The sequence below is a fragment of the Euprymna scolopes genome, chromosome 1 (assembly GCF_053919585.1).
Source record: "Euprymna scolopes isolate OS-2025 chromosome 1, ASM5391958v1, whole genome shotgun sequence".
NCBI lineage: Eukaryota > Metazoa > Mollusca > Cephalopoda > Sepiida > Sepiolidae > Euprymna > Euprymna scolopes.
Window position 1 is genome coordinate 31,582,574 of NC_136482.1, and position 10,194 is coordinate 31,592,767.

The 10,194-nt window shown below is 33.7% G+C and overlaps 1 pseudogene; it reads left to right on the top strand.

Annotated features, from left to right (window-relative positions):
- The first annotated feature begins 7,190 nt into the window (after window positions 1-7,190).
- LOC145284707 (U2 spliceosomal RNA) lies at window positions 7,191-7,328 on the top strand (annotated as a pseudogene).
- The last annotated feature ends 2,866 nt before the right edge of the window (window positions 7,329-10,194 follow it).

A 10,194-nucleotide genomic window follows, 5' to 3' on the forward strand; every position in this document is an offset into this window, starting at 1 on the left:
GTATTACTTTTTTTTATAATTTGTATTACTTTTTTTATCAATTTGTATTACTTTTTTTTATTAATTTCTATTACTTTTTTATTAATTTGTATTACTTTTTTATTAATTTGTATTACTTTTTTATTAATTTGTATTACTTTTTTTATTAATTTTTATTACTTTTTTTATTAATTAATATTACTTTTTTATTGATTTGTATTAGTTTTGTTATTAATTTGTATTACTTTTTTATTTATTGTATTACTTTTTATTACTTTGTATTACTTTTTTATTAGTTTGTAATACTTGTTTATTAATTTGTATTACTTTTTCTTAATTTGTATTACTTTTTTTAATTAATTTGTATTACTTTTGTTATGAATTTTTATTACTTTTTTTATTAATGAATATTACTTTTTTATTAATATGTATTACTGTTTTTATTAATTGGTATCACTTTTTTATAATTTGTATAATTTTTTTTATTAATTTGTATTACCTGTTTATTAATTTGTATGTCTTTTTTTATTAATTTGTATTACTTTTTTATTGATTTGTATTACTTTTTTATTAATTTGTAATACTTCTTTATTAATTTGTATTACTGTTTTATTAATTTGTATTACTTTTTTATTAATTTGTATTACTTTTTTTATTAATTTATCTTACTTTTTTATTAATTTGTATTACTTTTTTATTGATATGTATTACTTTTTTTTATTAATTTGTATTACTTTTGTATTAATTTGTATTATTTTTTTAAATTTGTATTACTTTTTTATTAATTTGTATTACTTTTTTTATATATTTGTATTACTTTTTATTAATTTGTATTACTTTTTTATTAATTTGTATTACTTTTTTTATTAATTTGTATTACTTTTTTAATAATTTGTATTACTTTTTTTATTAATTTGTATTTCTTTTTTATTAATTTGCATTACTTTTTTTTAATTTGTATTACTTTTTTATTAATTTGTATTACTTTTTTATTAATTTGTAATACTTTTTTATTAATTTTTATTACTGTTTTTATTAATTTGTATTACTTTTTTAATTATTTTGTATTACTTTTTTATTAATTTGTATTACTTTTTTATTAATTTGTAATACTTTTTTATTAATTTGTATTACTATTTTATTAATTTGTATTACTTTTTTTATTAATTTGTAATACTTTTTTATGAATTTATATTACTTTTTTTAATTAATTTGTATTACTTTTTTATTTATTTGTATTACTTTTTCATTAATTTGTATTATTTTTTTTATTAATTTGTATTACTTTTTTATTAATTTGTATTACTTTTTTTTATTAATTTGTATTACTTTTTTATTAATTTGTATTACTTTCCCACCGAAAATATGTTGCTAGCCTGTATCTGCTCTAACATCATTTTCATGGCAAGTGTCCGTCTGAGCTCCAATCTATGGCTTCTCTCTGCAACTCTGTCACAACAAACACTCGTCTCCTACAACCACTATCAACAATTTCTCCCACTCTCTATCTGTTCTTAAACCTTAATACAAATTCAATAAACAAAGCTTATCTCTTAACACTACCTGTTTGTGGAACTATTTTCTGATAACATGCTTTCCAGCTAACTACGATATAATCGTCAAGTCCAATGCAAACAAATTCTCATTGGGCCGCCCCCTTAAATAATTAAATTCTACCCAATATTGGTCACTACCGGTCACTACGCTGTTGTCTCAGTGACCATATTAAACTCATTAACCTTTATCCTCGAATGAGCTTCGGGCCTTGATAAATGGTGACTCCCTTGTAAAAAGAACTTGTCCATTTATTGTTTTAGCGTTTTTATTTCTGTTTTCGTGTTTTAAACGTAAATAAATTGAATATAGCAGATGCGTTTTGTATTGTTGTATTGCCATATTGTTCACATTTTGGTAGCGGTAGCAAACCTTTTAGATCACCCTATAAACTATGTATTATTTATTCTTCATTTCTTCATGTTGACCATCATGATTTCACCTTCAGAATTCCCTTAAACAAAAGCCATCACCTTGTCAGCTGATTGCAACCGACCTTTTGATTCAAGTTTTCAATGGTTTCATCTTGAATTACTAATCTGGCATAGAAATTCTTTGAAGGTTAGCTTAGGAACAAGGCATAATGCATCACACTTGTGCCCTGGCCTTAGCATTCTTGAAGAACATCTTCCATACAGCTTGATTATCCCAAGTTAAAACTGTGTGGACTGAACCAGAACTGATACTTTTGTATCTTTCTGGGAATATCTATTTCCTTCAAACAAATACAAAGCATTCATAATACTCTGAAATCACATGACTTTGTATTCCTGCAATTTCGTTCAAATATATTTATTTCTGGTCCTGGATATGACCTTAAACTATATCCGATGGTGAGGCCCCATCTTGCGGGCTTTGGAGAGTGTGGAGCCACCCTTTAATTGTCATTGCTCCCAGGTCCACTCTGACTCGGAGTGGTAGTACCTGTTTGGGTCCCAACTATGGGTTAAATAGAAACTGACTTGCAAAAATCAAATATATTCTGTTAAAAAATAGTTTTCTTCAAAATCACCGGATTCGGCATTAAATAACCAAAAAAAGGGTTGATATGCCGTAAAACAAAAACAAACAATAACCAAATATATTTCTTGTACGTCTTTGATTGGTTTTATTTCAGAATCTTTGAGATGAGGATTGATAAGTTTTAATATTTGGACGATTTGTATTCCAATTAGTTTTTATTTTCTCAAAGTTTCGGCCGATGTAACCTTCAACCCACTTTATGTGCATCTTTCCTAACTTGAGAATGGTGAACTTGGGAACTTATACAGAATTTCGAACTGAAGTACTTACTGAATCGTTCTCATTTCATCAGCCATGAAAAGCTGTTTATTTCTTTTATACTCTTATTCTTTGTTATTGATGCATATAGATTGAAATTTTAATCTTCAGCTGGTTATTAATTAATACTTTCAAGCGCGTATCCATGGGTACCCGTTATATATAACTTATCACTTCCTGCATTCATGATCGCAAAACATGAAACGTTAGCATCTGTAGGTAAAAAAATCATTATTAATTTTATAATTAATATAATTAAAGTTCGTTCGGGAATTAAGAAAAGATTCTCAACTAGTGATATACAACATTCCACTTTCTTGTTGTTAGAATGTTATCTGGTATTTGGTATTTATAGATGTTTAGCTTCTTTTAACGTTCGTCTTAATTGCTGATGGCTTAGACATAATTTCCTATCAAATAGGTTCAAATCACCAGACCAGCAATGATTATTATCTCCTATACTGATGATCGTGAAAGCATGAGACACTTATGTCTGTAGGTATAAAAATAATTATTAATATTTATAATTATATAAATATATATACTGTGCGTGTCAAGTTATTAAAGAGATAATATTTTTTACCAGTTTCAGAAACTTACCGGTAGTTTCGTATCAAAAGCTTTGGAAACGTTGGCAATGCTGAGCTGCACGTACTGTGAAATTTTCGTACTGTTCCACGCAATGTAAACAACTTGCAACCGTAATTGCTGAATCCATGGTATTTGAGGTGTGTCAAATTATTAACTGTAACGTAATCCCCCATTTAGGAGCGTTAGAACTATGCTGAGGTAGCTTTGTATTCCCGGGTGACGCCAGATAACCCAAGGATTTAAGATAGAGAAGATAAATATACATATTTTATTTCATGTCAAAATAGATATTGTTTGAAAACCAGAGAAATGTATTTTTACGGCTAAAACTTGACAACAGGAAATTTCACTTAGAACCTTGTCTGGCCTTATGTGAACCCAGGGTCGGGTGTCAGAATTGACATCCGTCCTTGAAATTGGAGAGAGAATTTCAGTGTGGGAACGGTGCCCACCCAGGGACCTGGGGCTTTCGATTTCGTGGAGATTTCGTGGCAAGATCCTATTGGTTGGGGAGAATTTCCAACCCCATCCACTTACCTTACTATATATACGACTGTCGTGCGAAAATTAGTCAGTTTCAGAGAAGAGCGAGAAGAGTTGAGCCAGAGAGAGTTTCAGATCAGAATAGAGAAGAGACGTGACCCTTCCTCACCTCATTCGTCGGTCGCTGTCTGTGAAGAGAGTTGAGACTTTGAAAAGAACTTACAAAATCTGAATGAGAATTGTAAATTATCTTAAACATTTGTACATAATTTTATGAGAATTAAGCTTTTGTAGATAGACTACAATCGTTGTCTTTCTTCCTGTCTGCCGCTTCGATATTCGCTTTCAGCATACCAGATTATGTAACAACCTCCGAGGAGCCTAGACGACCATGTGCCGAGATCCAGTGAAATAAGAGTCCTAGCCACCTCCTTGAACGAGGCGTTACATAACAAGGCAGTTTGTTTCGTCAATAAAATGGGTCGTAAAGGTGGTTTAAGTAGTTCTGAAAAGAGTACTATTACAGAACAGCTAGCAAAAGGTAAAACTACCCTCGAAATATCGAAAATGATAGGAAAGTACCATCAAAGTGTGAAGAACTTTGTCAAGGACCCTACAAAGGTTCGTAAGAGAGCTGATAAAGGTAAATCTAAAGTTGTTTCATGCCGTGCTCTACTCCAAATTAAACGTGAAGTTGTTAAGAACCTTGGGTAGACAAGTTGAGAAGTCTTTGGCCAAGCCAAATTGAAGAATGTCTCAAAAAGTACTCGATGTCGCCTTCTGAAAGAAATGGCAAAGTCTGTTAAGCCTGTGAGAAAGCCTCCATTAAAGCAACATCACATACAAAACAGATTGAAATTGGCAGAGGACAACATGAAAACGGATTTTTCTAAAGTTTTGTTCACAGATGAAGTACGTGTCACTCTTGATGGCCCAAATGGCTGGAGCAAGGGATAGGTCCTAGATGGACAACATTCTCATCAGCGTTTAAGGCGCCAACAAGGTAGTGGTGGGATAATTATGTGGGCTGGGATTATCGGAGGTATTCAGTTGGCCCATGGAGAGTCCCAGAAGGTGTAAAAATGACATCAAATGCTTACATAGCTTTTTTGAATGGAGCACTTTGAACCATGGCTGAAGAAGCAAAGGCTGATGTTCAGAAGAACCATTATTAGTCGTGTGCAAGCGACTCTATAAGTCACTCCATCATTTGGTCAGTTGGTTCGTCCGTCTGTCCATAACACTTTTGCGCTTGGCCTTTTTGGTTAAGATCAAAGGTCTGTTGTTAATAGATGCTGTTCTTAGCTTTTTAAGCTTTTCTTACCCTTTTAGCCAAGATCAAAGTGTAGTATCTGATCCGGCAGATGCTGCAAGCTATGACTAGCTATGACTAGCAAAGACCAGATGTGGGGGCAACCCCACATGCCTGACCTTTAACCAGCTCCCATTTCCCACCTCTCGGGAGCTGGTCCCCCTTTTTCCCTTCCCCCTCCCTTCACTCCTCACATTAAAAACGGCCTTGTGCCTAATTTGCTCAGTGGGGGAGCAAATAAATACCATCTGTTCCGGCAGATGCTGCACTTAAGATAATTTGTACCAGTCAATGGAGGGGAAACCCTCTATACTGGGACAATTATTATTTTTGGTAACCAGAGTGCCCCCTTTTTGCCTACTTTTAGGGGAGCTGGTTTTTACCTCACATTAAAAACGGCCTTGTGCCTAATTTGCTCAGTGGGGGAGCAAATAAATACCATCTGTTCCGGCAGATGCTGCACTTAAGATAATTTGTACCAGTCAATGGAGGGGAACCCTCTATACTGGGACAATTATTATTTTTGGTAACCAGAGTGCCCCCTTTTTGCCTACTTTTAGGGGAGCTGGTTTTTAGCTCACATTAAAAACGGCCTTGTGCCTAATTTGCTCAGTGGGGGAGCAAATAAATACCATCTGTTCCAGCAGATACTGCAAGCTTTGACTAGCAAAGACCAGATGTGGGGGCAACCCCACATGCCTGACCTTTAACCAGCTCCCATTTCCCACCTCTCGGGAGCTGGTCCCCTTTTTCCCTTCCCCCTCCCTTCACTCCTCACATTAAAAATCGGCCTTGTGCCTAATTTGCTCGGTGGGGGAGCAAATAAATACCATCTGTTCCGGCAGATACTGCACTTAAGATAATTTGTACCAGTCAATGGAGGGGAAACCCTCTATACTGGGACAATTATTATTTTTGGTAACCAGAGTGACCCCTTTTAGGGGAGCTGGTTTTTACCTCACATTAAAAACGGCCTTGTGCCTAATTTGCTCAGTGGGGGAGCAAATAAATACCATCTGTTCCGGCAGATACTGCAAGCTTTGACTAGCAAAGACCAGATGTGGGGGCAACCCCACATGCCTGACCTTTAACCAGCTCCCATTTCCCACCTCTCGGGAGCTGGTCCCCTTTTTCCCTTCCCCCTCCCTTCACTCCTCACATTAAAAATCGGCCTTGTGCCTAATTTGCTCGGTGGGGGAGCAAATAAATACCATCTGTTCCGGCAGATACTGCACTTAAGATAATTTGTACCAGTCAATGGAGGGGAAACCCTCTATACTGGGACAATTATTATTTTTGGTAACCAGAGTGACCCCTTTTAGGGGAGCTGGTTTTTACCTCACATTAAAAACGGCCTTGTGCCTAATTTGCTCAGTGGGGGAGCAAATAAATACCATCTGTTCCGGCAGATGCTGCACTTAAGATAATTTGTACCAGTCAATGGAGGGGAAACCCTCTATACTGGGACAATTATTATTTTTGGTAACCAGAGTGCCCCCTTTTTGCCTACTTTTAGGGGAGCTGGTTTTTACCTCACATTAAAAACGGCCTTGTGCCTAATTTGCTCAGTGGGGGAGCAAATAAATACCATCTGTTCCGGCAGATGCTGCACTTAAGATAATTTGTACCAGTCAATGGAGGGGAAACCCTCTATACTGGGACAATTATTATTTTTGGTAGCCAGAGTGCCCCCTTTTTGCCTACTTTAAGGGGAGCTGGTTTTTACCTCACATTAAAAACGGCCTTGTGCCTAATTTGCTCAGTGGGGGAGCAAATAAATACCATCTGTTCCAACAGATACTGCAAACAAAGACCCTATGTGGGGGCAGCCCCACATATAAGACCTTGGTCAATGTAGGGGCAACCCTTCATACCAATTGTCACTATCCAACTCCCCTAGTCCCCGGGGAGTTGGTCCCCATTTCCCCTTCACTCCTCACATTAAAAATCGGCCTTGTCCCTAATTTGTTCGGTGGGGGAGCAAATAAGTACCCTTTTCTTAGCCTTTTGGCCAAGATCAAAGTGTAGTATCGGTTCTTACTACATGCTGTACTTATGTTTGTAACTTTGTGATATAAAGTGTGGGATCACTTTTCTGTATTAATTTAATGTAAAATGATCACCTTCTTTACAACCAGTCAGTCTTACAGCCATTCAAGTCATTCTCCAGATCATTCAAGTTGTTTTTGAAGGATTCCAGTTATTTTTTAAGCATTCAACTCATTCTTAAGGTCATTCAATTCATCCTTAAGTTCATTAAAGTCATTCTAAGTCATTTACTTTTTATTTATTTAAGTCATTTCAGCATATTTTTCGGTCATTTTAATGTCAATCCTACATTCACGCGTTCATTCATTACACGAGAGCACGCAACTAATGGCTATCAGCCTTGTTTTTATGCAGCAAACAAAAGCAAAGAGTATTTGCTACAAGTAGGGTTCTCTGGGCTACGGAAGATGGAGTGGTCTTCGAATTCACCAGATTTTAACCCAATTGAGAAACTTTGGGGTATCATAAAGCGATGCCTCTATGCAAGTGGATGCCAATTTAAGAGCAAAGATGAGTTGTGGGATTCTCTCCAAGAGGTATCGCGAAGAATAACTGTTGAGGAAATCACAAATTTGACTAATTCTGTGGACCAACGTCTTTTACAAGTCATTCATAAAAAAGGATCGCATATCCCCTACTAATCATGTCAACGTAGAAATTGCTATGTAGTTATTGTGTTCTAAGCATTTTTCCAAGTTCATTTAATTTTTGAAAATTATTTCAATAAACAAGTGGGTATATTGTGTTTTTTTCTCAACCTCGTTAATAACTTAGCACACTGAAATTCCTATCTTTTGCCATAGTTTTGTTAATACTGCTTTAAATACTTTTATTTTCTGACTGGAGTAATTGTAAGCACTTTCTCAAAGTTTCATGGATTTTTATTCACCCGTTCCGGGCACCCATGCTAGTATATCTATAAAAGTGAACGTGTGTGTGTGTATGTGTGTTTGAGTGTGTGTGTGTGTATGTGTGTGTGTGTGTGTGTGTGTGTGTGTGTGTGTGTGTGTGTGTGTGTGTGTGTGTGTGTGCATTTCCCTACACAATAATTCTATCAATTTTAGTCTACAGATTCGAAATTTGATATACAGGGTACTGAGATTTGGAAAAATCTTTGGGATCGGTTTTCGGCCAGAAATTTGGCTGTTAAGGGGTCAAAGTTCAACGATTTGACCTTTGAGAACTCTACCAAACTCCTCTGACAATTTTGGGTCTAAACACTTGAACTTTTAGATATAGGTTCCTTGGACATGGATCTAACTTAATAATTTGATTTAAACCCAAAACAATAAATGTTAATGGCTCATAATAGGGGTCAAAATTTTTTAAAAATTGACCGTTTTTTTTATTTATTTATTTATTTTTTTGTTCAGCATACACCTCCAAACATCCGGGCAATGCCGGGCTGAAATGCTAACATGTATATATATATATATATATATATATATATATATATATATATATATATATATATATATATATATATATATATTGCTTTTTCCTTATTATATATATGCATATTTTTATCATGGACACGTGGTTCATTATGAATTAGAATTTTTTTATAATTATATATAGAGTATATTAATTTATTGTATATTTACAAATGTACGTATTTAAAATCTGCTATCCTAAGCATTTTCGAATATTTCGACTATATTCATAATTGACATTATTGATCTGCATTTTTTGGTTTTAATATAACATGCTTCGAGTATTTTTAGTCTATTAACATTTTTCCCGCCTTTCAAAACCTTAGTGTTTTCTACCATGATTTTCCGGAAGTCCGAATAATGACAGCCATGTTTTCCCAAATGTTGCGATATCGAACTAGAGTCAGAGACGTGGAGAGTTAACCTTCGCGACAATGCATTTGTAACATAGCCTATGTAGTTAGTATTATTAGAGATACAGTATGTAGTTAGTATTATTAGAGATACAGTATGTAGTTAGTATTATTAGAGATACATTCTACTAATGGGCAGTTAAATTGGTAAACTACATTGGTTTTTCCTAACAAATTATTTGTCTGCGAAATGTTGTTTTTGATTACGAGGTTAGTTGTCTGCAGTTTTTTTTTATAATAGATAATAAATTTTATTTTTTTGTTATCATTGGGAGTCACGTCAATTACGAATATAGTCGAAATATTTTAAAATGCTTACGATAGCAGATTTAAAATTTTAAATATGTACATTTCTAAATATACAATAAATTAATATACTCTATATAATAATTATTAAAAAAACACGCCCAGCTAATTCATAATAAGCCACCACGGGACCATGATAAAAATATGTATGTATATATATAATAAGGAAAAAGGAAAAAACATAATTTCTACAACATGTATGAGGATGATAGAGGTATCTTTGTCGAAAGCGCTCGCTATGGATCCAACTTATACAATTTTGAAAAAAAACACAAAGAAAATTATTCGGAGTTTGGAGAATATGAAAAGGAAGATAATAAAACAGAAGAATTCCATGCTCTTCAATAAAATTTGTTTGAATGAGGAGATGATGTATATATATATATATATATATATATATATATATATATATATATATATATATATATATATATATTAGCAAAAGTACCTATCGTTGACTGGGTTCAAAAACTCTGATTTATGAAAGTATGATAGGTTATGAAAAGGAAAGGTTGTAAATTTGGGTCGAATTTGAGGGTATCAAAACCAAAGCAAAATAAGATGAAAGTAAAAATATAATAGATAAACCCCATAATTTATTATACCACACCTGTTCACACTGAAACACTTATCACACTATTCTGTGGATCTATATTAAAAAAACCTTGTTAAACTTTGCGATATATTTCCATTTAATAGAGGTCAGGCGCGAACGAACACCCCATCATTTTATTATACCATATTTCTTCAAACTGAAACATAATTATCAAAGTATACTTACGCAGATAGATAT